Source organism: Sciurus vulgaris, assembly GCF_902686455.1.
Source record: "Sciurus vulgaris genome assembly, chromosome: 1".
NCBI lineage: Eukaryota > Metazoa > Chordata > Mammalia > Rodentia > Sciuridae > Sciurus > Sciurus vulgaris.
This window is the reverse complement of record NC_136461.1, coordinates 7,957,701-7,970,307: the sequence shown is the minus strand read 5'-3', so window position 1 is coordinate 7,970,307 and position 12,607 is coordinate 7,957,701. Positions and strand designations below refer to the sequence as shown.

Sequence of the window (12,607 nt, the reverse complement as noted above, 5' to 3'; positions counted from 1 at the left end):
GGGTCCCAAACCCTTCCCTGGGACCTGGCTATCCATCTCGGCCTCGGAGCCTGGAGAAGCATTAGAAACAGGAGAGCGGAAGTGGGCAGAACCACGCGGATGGTGTGAAGCAAAAGCCCAGCTCCCTCGACACAGGGCCTCTGATACCGATTAGGACAAATGTATCTCCCAATGCGCTTAGCACCTACCCCATGCCCTCCCATCAGCAAGGCAGGCACATAAACATCCCCATTTTACAGAAGAAAGAGCAGAATCAGAGAGGTTAAGTAACGCCTTCGTGGTCACACAGCTACTAAGGTAGAAAGAGAGTATGAAGCTGAGTTTTACTGGTCCCCAAGCCCTGGAGTAGCTCTTTTTGCTGTTGCAGGCAGCCCTCAGGGGACTTGAGAAGCGGACACCTGGGATGAAGAAACCCGTTGCCCTTAAGACACTTTGTGCACCCCCACAGGACCTCAAGTCACAAGGCAGCGCATGATATAAAGGGAGTTTCCGCCGACTGCGGACCTTGGCCTTCCTTTGGTGGAACATGGGTGTGACGCTCCTTTACTGATGGTTTGCGTGTATGTGTCAAGCGGACAGGGTTGCCGGCTGCCCAGAACTGGGCCAGACAGGATTCCGGGTGTGTCTGTGAGGGTGTCCAGGGTGAGATGAAGCTCTGAGTCAGCAGCTGCACAAAGCGAGTGGTCCCCTCGGGTGGGCGACCCCTCCAACCACGGAAGAGCTGAGCTGCCCAGAAGGCTGGGAAGAGGGCCACTCCACCTGACGGCTGGCCCCTCTTGGTCTCCAGCCTTGGGGACTGGGACTCAGAACACGGCGCCCTGGTTCTTGGGCCTTTCCACTCAGACCGCAGCCTCGGGCGGGCCCTCCTGGGTGAGCAGCTGTAGTCCCAGGTCCTACCCAGAATCTCCAAAGAAGAAGGCCGCTGGTCAGGGAGATCCCTCAGGTGCACTGTGGCCCTGTCTCAGTCCCCCTCCTCCCTGCCCAGCTGGAGCCCTGGCCGGGTGACTGACACTGACACGGGCAGGCCTGCTGTCCCTTCCCTCCCCAGAAACACCGCCCTGTGGGCTCCGCCTGCCAGTAGGGAGTTTGGGGGATGCACACAACCGATCCTCTTGGAAAAGAAAAGCAGGGCTTCTTTACTGGCGCCCAGGTGGGGGTGGAGGGAGGGCGGGGCTCTGGTGAGCCTTGTAAGGCCCTCCCACCTCAGAGCAGGGTGGCTGTAGAGCTGGAGAGGATGCAGGACGCCCAGCCTCCTGTGCCTGACTCTGGACCCAGCAGCTCAACACAGGATGGCGAACAAGCTCCACACCAGGCGATATTTCAGCACAGGGAACAGCCGGACACCCACCACGCCTTCCCCCATGCTAGCCGGCTCACTGGGACGGACAGAGTTGGTGGCCCCAACACTAAGAGGTTTATCATGCAATGAAAGCAACCAGGGTCTGATATGGGGGATGAGGGGTGAACTAAGCAATGTGGACTGTGCAATCAGACCTGGGTTCAAATCCAGCTCTGTCGCTAGCCAGGCGCTATAGGCGAGTCTGTTTCCCCATCTATGAAATGGTGATGTCCCCTCCCCTGGCTGAAGCACAGCAGCTAGCGAGGTCATTATGAACTTCACGGGTGGCAAGAGTCCCAAATCTGGCCCCTGCGTGTGGGGCAGGCCTATCGCTCAGTCAGAGCTGACCCCCTTTCTGCCATACGGCCCCTGGACTTCAGTGTGAGTCAAAGTCACTTCTTAAAACGCAGCTTCCAAACCCCAGCAAGTGGGAGGCTGAGGCAGGAGGATCGCAAGCTTGAGGCCAGCCTCAAAAACTTAGCAAGACCCTGTCTCAAAAAAAAAAAAAAAAAAAAAGGAAAGGGGCTGGCAACAGAGCTCAGTGGTACAACATCCCCGGATTCAATCCTCGGTACTGGGGGGGAAAACGCAGCAAATTCCACCCCCAGACCGCAAGTCACTCTCGGGACCCAGGGCGTTGAGTCAAGGCAGAGAATCCAGACAATTTGCGGTGAGACCCTGAGGTGCTGCTCCCCAGCTCCCAGGGACTCCCTCGGCAGGGAAGGGCAGACTGCAGAGACGGAGCAGATGAAGCCTGCTGGCCTCCCAGGGCCTCTGGCCTCCCCGACGGGCCTCCCCCATGCCCGGGAGCTTTGCGAGTGGACTCCAGCTCGTGAATCTCCGGCCTGGACTCACACCTTGGAGGCTCTCTTCCTCCAGTTGTGGGGAGAGAAGAAATGACAGCACCAGGAACAGGACTTGGTGACCAGAGGGGGCCACAAACAGCCACCAGACCTGCCAACCAGCTTCTCCTGGTCAAAAGAAAATAGATGGCCGAGCAGGGACTGTCTGCCAGGCCCCTTGCCAGGGGCGTGCCATCCAAGCACTGCCATGCACCTGGCGCACGCGAGGTGCTTTACTGACTTGCACACCTCTGATGGAACCCCGGCTCTGTGAGGCAGCTGGCGGGCTGGGGCTGGATGGGAGCCCCAGCAGGCGGGTGTCAGAGCGGGTCCCTGCAGCCTCTGGGCTCCGCACCAGAAGGAATCCCACCCCGCGACCCTGTCCCCTCCTCCTCCCCCTACACAATGGGGGCCTGACAGCGCTGGCTCTGGCAGCCCTGAGCAGTCTCAGTCTCATGGAAAAAAAAAAAAAAAGACAATAAAAGCTTAATAAAAGCAGCAACTCGTACACAGCCCATGAAATAGAAGCAGGCTCCCAGATGTTCCTGGCCTGAAGGGTCAGAAAGTCCGTCCCTCCACCACCTCTCTCTCTCCCGGGTCCTGGCTGCTGCCTGGAGTTCCATGTGGCACTGGAGACTGCAGCACCGAGCCCAGGGTCCCATGGGGCCCCCCGGAGTCCGGCTTCCCAGCCCCCAGGTTGCTGGGTTAATAAAAAATAAAGAGATCCCACGATATATGACCAATAACCATGGCTATAAAAGCCAAATTGGATTCCTTCCTGGCTGATGAGCTGCAGCCCTCTCTCTCCCAGACCCGATTAGCAAATATGTAAAACAGTTCTCCCCGCATCTCCACGTCTCCAGCTCAGCCTTCCCGCATCCCCCTGCAAGCTCAGGGGTAGGAGAGGTGAAGGAAGCAGGCGGCGGGCGACTGGGGCAGCAGAATGGCCTGCAGCCAGCCTGCTGTGTGACCTGGAACAAGTCCCTCAGCATTTCTGGCTGAGCAGTCTTCCCACCTGCCAGATGGCGGGTGGGAAGGGTGGCCCTCTACACCGATACCGCCGATCCTCAGCCATGGCCCAGCTGGGGAAGGCGGAGGGCGGGCAGCCGGAGGGCGGGCAGCCAGACGGAGGGGGAGGGCTCCCTTCGACCCCCTCCAGAAGCGGGCGGCATAGCCCAAGAGCCATGTGCCATCAGCTTTCCCAGGACAGAGGCCACCGCCTGTTCCTAGCTCTGGAAAAGGCCTTGGGAGACTGCTACGCGCCCCCTCACCCCGCACACCCAGACCCATCGCGGGATCCAGGGTGTTGCACACTCGGCCTGGCCATGGAGGGGAGATGAACAGGCACCGAAAGCACAGAGCTCAAGCCCTCAGAGGCCACCACCATGGATCTGGCGGGAAGAAAGTGGGAACCTCAGGGGAACGGAGACTTCAGGGTCTGGCGCGCCCTGCCACCTGGGTCTGTGGAGTGCTGAGGACCAGCCCCAGGAGGAGATGGCAGAGCTGCTCAGCATCCCTGAGCAAGAGCCAGACCTCGCCCTGCCCTTGATCCTCCCGTCCTGCGACAGCGACAGCACAGCTCCCCCCACGGCCTGCAGACCAACTCGCACAGGGTTTCTGCTCCTGGAAGGACTTCCATTTGCAAATGAGAAACCTGGGCTGCAGGAGTGAGGGACTTACGTGAACCTGACTTCCGGAGAGCCCAGGGCTCACCTTTATCCCCTCTGACTCATCGGGAGGCCTCAGTCCTGGGGTCAGCCCTCCCCAACCACTCTGCTGGGCGCGCCTGCGCACTTGGCGCCTGCCCCGTGTCTGGCCATAGTCTAGGCACAGCTCAGCAGGGACAGTGGGCTCAGGAAGGGAGGACGAGGCAACCTCATGGACTGACACCCACCTTCCCCTTCCAGGGTGCCCCCGTGGAAGCTCCCTTAAGTGTCGCCTGGGCAGTGGCTCTGGGAGGGGCTTCCTGGCCACTCTGATGATTGACAGTGCAGACGTGGCGGGGGTGACCATGTCAGTACAGGGGGTGGGCTCGGTATCCCTGTGCACCTGGGACCAGCTTGGGGGCCCTTGCCAGGGGGGGGAGTGTGACGCCACTCCCCACAGTGTGCCCGTGAGCTCACCCTTGGTGACCAAGCGGGGACCTCAGGAGCTGCCCAGCTGGGGCAGGCGGCCCACCCTCAAGCATGCCCCCACTCTGCTGCCTTTCTTAAAAAATGCCTAGGAGGTTGGGAACCCCAGAGACTAAGAACTGCGGTTCCCAGTCCCAGAGGCCAGGAGAGACCCAGTGAAGCCACCTAGGTGCAAGCGTTCCCCACCAACAGGGAGGTGCTGTTCAGTCTAGACCCCCACTCCCCTTCCCCAGTCCTTCCGCGGTGAAGGCGCTGTCTCTTTTTGGTTTGTGACCTTGGGCAAGTCTCTCCCTCTTTTGCCTCAGTTTGCCCTTCTGAACAATGGGACTCAAGGACTTTCAGGACCTCTCAATTCTGTCATTTGGAGTCCTCAAAGGACCAGGAGTGTGACAGGAGAGAAGGCAGGGAGGCAGCTGGGAAGAGGAAGAGGGTTGCAGAGTTTTGGGGGTCCTGGGGGTCCTTAAACTCTGTCATCGTCTAGATTCCAATTCATGCCACAGCCAGGAGCCAGAGCAACCCAGGACCAGAGGGTCGGGCAGAATGGGGAGGGCTGGGAGATGCAGAGAGAGGGCAGGGACCAGACGTGCCTCCCCATCCTGAGCTGGGGGCTGGGGACCCTCATTTCTCCAGTGCAGGGGAGCCAGCCCAGGAAGCCGGGGCCTCCACATGCTAGACAGCTGGTCTGCAGAGGGTGGGATGATCCACTTGGTCTTTTGGACAGATGAGGGCGGGAGGGAGGCGGACCAATTCTCATCCAAACGCTGACCAGGCAGAGCTGGTGGCAGCAGGGAGAACGCAGAAGCAGTCCCCCAAGACTGGGCTCAGCAGCTCTTCTCCACACCCCCTCAGGAAGGGAAGACGCGCAGGACTCTAATCCAGAACCAAGACCCCCTCCCCAGGCTCCTCAGACCCAGGGACCTCTGCTAAACAGCAGGCAACATCGTGGCTTCTCACGCGGAGGTGGGAACGCGACCCTCCCCTTTGTGGACACTTGGGGCCAGGCCCTGTGAGTCAAAGCCCTGACCACCAAGGTGTCAGCACCTCCCCGGCTCAGTCCTTCCAGGAAGCAGGTCCCATGGTCCGGCCAACGCCTCACCCTAGAAAGCGAGGGCCTTATTCTGTTAAGTCACTGTGACGTCTGAAACTCCTTTCCTCCAAGAACCTTCTCACCCCAGATCCATTCTCAAGCTCATTAATGCCTCTTGCCTGACGTGTCCCTGTTTATCACAGATCCCTGGCTCTGTCGCTCTGGGATCGTCTGCTCCGAGGGTCTGGAAGAACCGGGTGGGAAAGGCAGGCGGCCTTGCAAAGGACACGCGGCGGCCCCCAGCCTCGGTGCTTGTCCTGGGCCAGGCCAGGAGGGCTTCCTCCTCCTCCGGCGGCTGATGCTTCTGCAGAGCCTGATCCCTCTCCGGCTTAAGCCTAATGTCTCCCAGGCCTGTGTCGCAGGAAGGAACCGAAACCAATATCCTGCCTTTGTGAAGCTACACGACGATGCTTTAAAACCAGCAAATACTTTTCAACCAGAAAGTTCCCTTACGCAGTCCCGTCCAGTGGGGTGTGATCTCCATCAGGGTGGAAGCCAGGGAAGTCCTGCCAGCCTGCCAGATGCTGCCCACGTACAGACATCTGGAAAGTGACCCATTTGGTTGCTTGGCTGTCGGGAAGCAAATGGCCAAACCCCATCACCCTGTCACCGGGGACAGAGCCTGAGTCCACACGTACAGACTACCCAGATTACTGAAGTATCCAAGAGATACTTGGCCTTCGACTGCATTCATCCTCAAGACTCAAATCAAGTTCACCTACAGACCAAAGCGAGGATCTTGGCCATTGTGGGGTAGTTTGCTCATGATTCCTGGGGTCAGCATGCCTGGGTTCAGTGCCAGCTCCGCAGCTCACTGGCCAGCTGCCTAGTCTCTGTGTGTGGCATTTCCCATTGTTAAAATGGGGACAGTGATGCTTTCCTGTTGCTGGGTAGGTAAGAGGACAAAGGAAGTACTATCTACAAAACTCTGAGCCCAGGTAGCAATATATGTTAATCATTCAAAATATGCTGGCCATTGTCCTTATGGCTGGGGTGACCACTCTGCAGAACTCCCCACAGGGAGATGACATGAAATCCTCCAGGACAGTGCAGAGGTCAGGAAACACAGCCCAGGGACACCATTTGGCACAAGCTACCCAGAGCAGGAAGTTCGCCACCTTCACGACCAGCAGGCTTCCCGCGGGCAGCTGCGTCTTCTCTTAACAAGCCTTGGCAAAGGACGCACCTCCAGGTGCCAGTGTGTGTTGGATGCTTGGAGCAGATGGTGGGGCGGGGATGAGCCTTCCGTCCCGCACCCACTGTGCCACCAAGACGTGAAGCTGGGGAATGTGCCCACTTACTCCAGGGGCACCACCCAGGGAAACTTTCCTCTTGACCCTGGATGACAGCGTGCCCGGATCATGTCCACTCGGTCCCAGAAACCACCTGGGTTCCCTTGTACTCCCAGGGGGGCCACATGAGACAGGACTCACCACCCACCACCTCTGCTCCAGGGAAAGAGTCCCAGGGCCGGGGACAGGGCACTCCAGTGAGCTCTCAAGGACAGACTGTCCACTCCCACCGCCTATGCTGGCTCACCACAGAGCTCACAGAGAAGGCTGCAGGTCCTGGACACCGTCATCCAGGATTTCACCCCCTGGTCCCGAGGAGCGTAAGAGACCTGGGTGGCACCTGTGGGCGTCTCCACCCATACCCGTCCTTCCCACTGTCCCACCACCCCTTGTTCCCGGTCTTCTCACTCTCCGCACCTGCCAAGACTCAAACCTGCCACCCAAAGGTCAGTTCCAAACTGCCCACGGTTCCAGGCTGGTCCCATCAGAAGGTGGAACCCAGCGGAGGAGGTGAGACGCCAGAATCAGGGTACGCGGCTGGCCCTACGGTGTGGCTGTCTCCAGAGGGTCTCCCTGTGGAGGTCAGGGGGAAACAGGCCGGACCCTCTGCTTCAAGGACGTCCCCCAGCGGCTGGTCCCAGAAGCGCTGAGCTTCTTCCTTCCAGGTATTGGCAGAGACAGCTGCAGCCGGAACGCGTGCCAGCAAGCCTGCCGGGGCCGGGAGGTGTGGTGTAAATAGCTCCGGGCTGCCCGCCGCCTCCTCCTCCTCCTCCCTGGCTTTGGTTCCAAGCCTTCCCTGGCTTTGGTTCCAAGCCTTCCCTGCCTCTTCCCAGAGTAAACTCGGTAGTAGTAGCTTTGATGGCCCCACCTGCCCCTTTAAGAGCTGTGTGACCCTGGGCAGGTGACTCAACCTCTCTAGTCTCAGTACCTTACATTTATGAAATGGAGCAAGAACACCTGCCTCTAGGGTGGCTGCGGGGATTGCAGCACACAGTAGGCATTCAGCAACCGGCAGCAACTATCACTGGTATTGTTATCTCCAGCCTCCCATTGCAGGCCAGGGGCCGGAGGCCGTCAGCCCTGCATGGTGCCCCTTTCCAAAGAGCTCTGACTAATTCGCAGACACACATTACTCACCGTCCTCCCACTAGCACCTTCCAGCAGGCAGCGTGGCAGTGTGGCCAGCTGTCTCTGGTGGCCAGGCAGGGAGGAGCTCAGCAGGGGCTCAGCGTCACCTTCCGTGGACAGTTCTGGCAGCGTCCCTGCCCCCAGGCCTGGTGGGGCACCTCCCAGGAGCCACCGTGCAGCTTAGCTTGCTGCGCCGTCTGCCCGGGGACACGGCTCGTGGAAACATGCAGATTTGTGGCAGGGCGCACGCTGCTATTTCGGGCTGACACGGTTCTCTTTATTTATTTTCCCTGGGCCTTGGCGCTTTGGAATCCAGCTTGGAAGGGTGTTTTGACAGACTCTGACTCCCTGGGCTCCTCTGGCAGGAAAATGCTGGGAAGAGGCTGGGCAGGGAGGAGGATTCCAAAGGACAAAGCCTCCTCTCCCGCCTCACTGTCCACGCCTCAGTTTCTCCACATCTGGGCGCAAAGGGGTTCAGGAGGGGAAACAATTTCAAAGAGGGGGAAGGGACCCAGAGAGGGGGGTCACCAAGCCTCCAATTAAAGTAATGCAGATGTGGTCATCAACACCAATAATACTGTAATTATCCGCCACCACCCCTGTTTTTGATGACCGAAAGCGGGCTGGCCAGTGCCCGCAGGGAAACCCCCTCTTCCTCAGCCTCTCTTGGCTCTTCAGAGACGGCTGCTTGTACAGCCCCAGCTCATGAGGCTCTGAGGAGGAGCTGCCAGGCAAGTCATAGCAACCGCCGCCCTCGCTCGGGCCACAAGCTTGGCAAATGAGTGCCTACGGGCAGTCGATCAGTTGGTTTTTAGGGACCTGGGGCAGATCACAGGTCCTCACCCACTGGCAGGACCGCTAAAGCTGCTCTCTGCAAGCCCCTCCTCTGGGGTCATTTATACCCAGCCAAGAGTCTGCCCCTTGGGAGGAGGGACCCTAACTCAGACAACTCCATCTGCCTTTGAAAGACAGGGTGCATGGAGCGGGGAGGGGGTGACAGGGAGGCAAGTCTGAACTGTAGAAAAAAGGGCTTCCACCACGATTCCCAGCACGTGGGGATCTGGAGATCCAGGTTTAAATCCCCACTCTGTTCATTCATTGACCACGCATCCACAGTGGAACTGGTGGTTCATGCAGATGATAGACAGCCAGTTGGACCAATGCCTGCCTCCATGGAGATGGTGCTTCAGTAGTGTGACCTTAAGAAAATTACTTGACATTTCTGGTTCTAATAAGGAAATCATCTGAACATCTCTCACTCAGGTCAGAATGACTTTTGCTCTAAGGAAGGGCAAAGGTCCCATAACCTCTGGGGTGACAACCACAGTTTCAATCCCACCTAAACCCAGGAACTTAGTAGAAAGTCAATGTTCCAGATTATTGTGGTCAAAGAAGGACCCCACAGGTCACCTCAGCCAGCCCTGTTGTTTTACAAGTGCAAGGCCTGAAGCTCAGAGAAGGGAAGTAGTTTGCCCCAGGACACACTGGGAGCCCGTGGTCAGGTTGAGGCTAGGATCCGGCCTCCCCACTCAATGATCCTTCACCACCAGGAACAGGCCTTTTTCAATCCAAAGTTTCTGGACTTTAAGGGCAAGACTGAGCCAGGGCCTGGGTACAAATGCTTCTGAAAGTCAAATCTTCCCGAGGTGGGGCTTGCTGTCACCCCAGAACCCCCTCTTCCTAGGAGAGACTGAGGGCTCTAAGGCATCCGGCCCTGGAAATTTTCCCAGCGAAGGAGGCAGAAGCTGCAGAGGCCATGCGCAGGGGAGGGTCAGATTTCCACAGAGGCAGGAGGGGAGCCATGGGGTCTGCAGCTAAGGAGGCAAACCTGGGAGAAAGGAGTCAGCTCCTGCTAAGGTCCACTGTACCAGCTTGAGAGCGAAGACTGGGTCAGACCCAAGCTAAGGAAAGTTGGGGAGAGAAGTGGAGGGCGGAAAGACCAGATAAAATGGTGGGGTGCGCGCGAGAGAGGGCAGGGCAGATGAAACGACGGGGAAACAGAGAAAGAGTGCGAGCAGAGAATGTGGACCTTGGCTTAGGACACATCAGGCTTAGGTGGAGTCGACTTGAGGGTGGAAACCACACAAAATGGACCCTGAGCTTCAAACCAAGAATTTGCGAGAGGTCTGTCTGCCCTGGTGGTGCTTGAGCTGTCTCCTCCCTCCTTTGGCAGGTGCCCTAGATGCTCAGAGGTCTGAAGCGGGAGGTGAGGAGGGCTGATTGCCCCTTAGCAGTGAAGGGGTGTGTGTGTCGCGTGTGCGCGGGTGGGGACTGGGGCGGGGCCGGCAGATGCGCACCTGAAGCCTGAGGGGCTCTGTGAGTCCCAGGGTATCAGTCGGAGCCCCTGTGTAGTGGTTTCTAGAGTCCAGGGTTTAGTGAGTACGTCTGGAGAGGGCAGTTGAGTGTGGACCAGGTCCACACGCTTGCGGGAAGATCTGTGTTCACATGCGGGTGAATCTTGGGTCTGCATGTGGATAATGCGCTTACGAACTGCGGGTTCGTGTGTATCTACGCGAGTGGACTGTGAATTTGTGTGTGGACAATTTGCGAGTGGTCTGTACATGGTGCGCGCGCGCGCGTGGATGGATGTGAGTGCGCGCAGACCGTGGGTCTGCGTGTGCGTGCGCCCGCTGGCACGCGCAGGGGCTTCTGCTAGGCTCCTGGGCAGGCTCAGTACGCTGTCCGCGGTGCTGACCCGGGCGCGCGGACAGACGGGGACCTACGCGCGCCTAGCCTCTGGAGGGATTGCCAGAGGGCCCAAACGGAGGAAGCCCCCGAGGAGGCGCCTTCCCAGCTCAGCGGCGGGCCTCCCTGGGGAGTTGGGAAAAGTTCTCCCAGCGGCGGGGTTGGCTCTCCGGACTCTGCGCCTTCCGCGCTGGGAATTTTCCTCTCACCCTCGGCGCCGCTACTGCCCCGTGGCCCAACCCACCTCCGTAGGCCTCCTCTAGCACTGGGTTTCCATCACCTGCCTGCCGACCCCAGAGCCCCCTGCGCGATCCCGGCGGTACCAGCGGCCAGGTTAATTGGGCCCCAGGACCGAATGTCCCGCAGAAAGCATGAGCGCACTAAGGTAAGGGGTAGGTGGAGGAGGAGTCAACAACCCTTCCCCGTCTCTCCCTCTGCTCGAGCCCGTCGGACAGACCGATTGGAGGCGGCTTCAGATGGACACTCAACTTTTACTGAATCGGACGGACGAGCAGGGGGCCAGAGGTCTGAAGCTTGACCGTTTCTGGACATCGAACTCGCCCGAGCAGATCCAGGCTGCTCTGACTCCGCGGGGTGTTGGCACGAGGCTGGGGCCCGGCCTCGGGGCTCAAGTTCTGGACTCTGCGCCACCGGCCGGCTTTCCCCGGGGCTCCGAGGCCCGCACCCCGGGCTGGCCAGCGCGCGGGAGAACTTCACACACCGCCTCGCGCCGGCCAGGGTGCAGGCGATGCGGAAGACCTGTCTTCTCCTCCGAGCAATGTATCCCCAGCCCCAAGATCCGATGGCGCCCAGCGGCCGTCGCACTCACCTCGGCTGGCCGAGCTAAGCTGTGCTGAGCCGCGGACGCTGGAGGGGACCCGCCGGAGGAGTGGGGGCCCCGCCGCGAAGCCTTGTCCCCTGGCGGGAGTCTCAGAGGAAGCTTCTCGGGGCTGCAGGAGGCCGGCGTTCCCCGATCGGCTCCAGGGCGTATAGGCTACGGACTGCTTGGTGCCAGTCTCGGTCCCCAGCGCGCAACCGGAGCACTCAGCGCCGCCGCCGCCTTTTATTCGCCGCCCGCCTTTGTTTGGGTCCTGGCTCCTACCACGGAGTATGGGGGTGTCTGAAACAAGCTCTGGAGCTGAGCCGCCCCCCAGTCACTGGTGCCTCAGGCCTCCGTGCCTCCGGACCTTGCGTCATTGACCGGCGAAGGCCTGCGCTCCTCTGCGCGCTGCTGTCTCCGGAGTCCGCCGCCAGGCGCCGCCGTGGCTGCCACTCCCCCTGCGGGAGCCGCGCTATGGTACAGCCCGCCTCCTAGCGCCGGCGGGTGGGGGCTGCGTGTAGAGCAGCGACCCCTGGGGGTAAGTCCCGGCCTCTGCAAACAGCACTGGCCAAGCCCCTGCCCCGCCCCCTGAGGTTACGAGGTTCCCAAGTCTCTCCCCAGCCTGCGCTCCTGTGCCTCTCCAGCGGACCTGCCCAGCCTTGGCAGTTCGCCAGTCCCCTGGTCACTCGAAGGCATCCCCGGGTGCCCTCTGGAGGGAGCTGCCAAGCTCAGGCTCCTGGTGCCGTCCCTTCCTCCCTCATTCTCCATTCACCTCGCTGGCACCAGAGCGCAGCGCCCTGCCAGTCCCTGGGACCGGGCATCCCTCCAGTGATAGCACACTGTCTGCCTGACACCCCTGGTCGTAGGGCCACAGGAGAAGGGGACTGGAAGCCAAGGCCAGTGGCCTGGCCCCTTTCCATCCGGGCTCAGAAAGCATTGGCATTGGTGTCACTCAGGGAGAGCCAAGGAGCTGCCTCAAAAGAGGACCAGCTGCAGGATCAAGAAGTGTTAGTGACAGAAGCCAGAGAGAAGAGAGACCACTGCACTCCTGGGTGACCCTGAGCCAGGAGTTCATGACATACGGACAGTGTGTGTGCTGATGGAACCAGGGAGATAGAAAGATAGGTAAGCTGGAATCCCTGCCTGCAGGAAGCTTCCAGCCTGTGGGAGAGGTAAGAGTATAGAGAGTGATGAAATGAGATGCCAAGCCCCACATCAGACTCAGGGTGCTCCAACCCATGTTGGACCCCCACCAGGCCCCTGGTCCTTATTTTTAAGAGGA

The 12,607-nt window shown here is 59.8% G+C and overlaps 1 protein-coding gene across 3 annotated transcripts in view; it reads right to left on the bottom strand.

Moving 5' to 3' along the window:
• Positions 1-12,250, bottom strand: part of DISP3 (dispatched RND transporter family member 3) — a 43,040-nt gene extending 30,790 nt beyond the window's left edge. For 2 of the 3 annotated variants that reach the window (XM_079142839.1, XM_079142841.1), the window contains exon 1: positions 11,335-12,249. The gene's annotated coding sequence lies outside the window, so the exon portion shown is untranslated. Of the gene's footprint in view, positions 1-11,334 lie in introns of all 3 variants that reach the window. The other variant, XM_079142842.1, reaches the window with a different exon arrangement.
• Between the last annotated feature and the right edge of the window lie 357 nt (positions 12,251-12,607).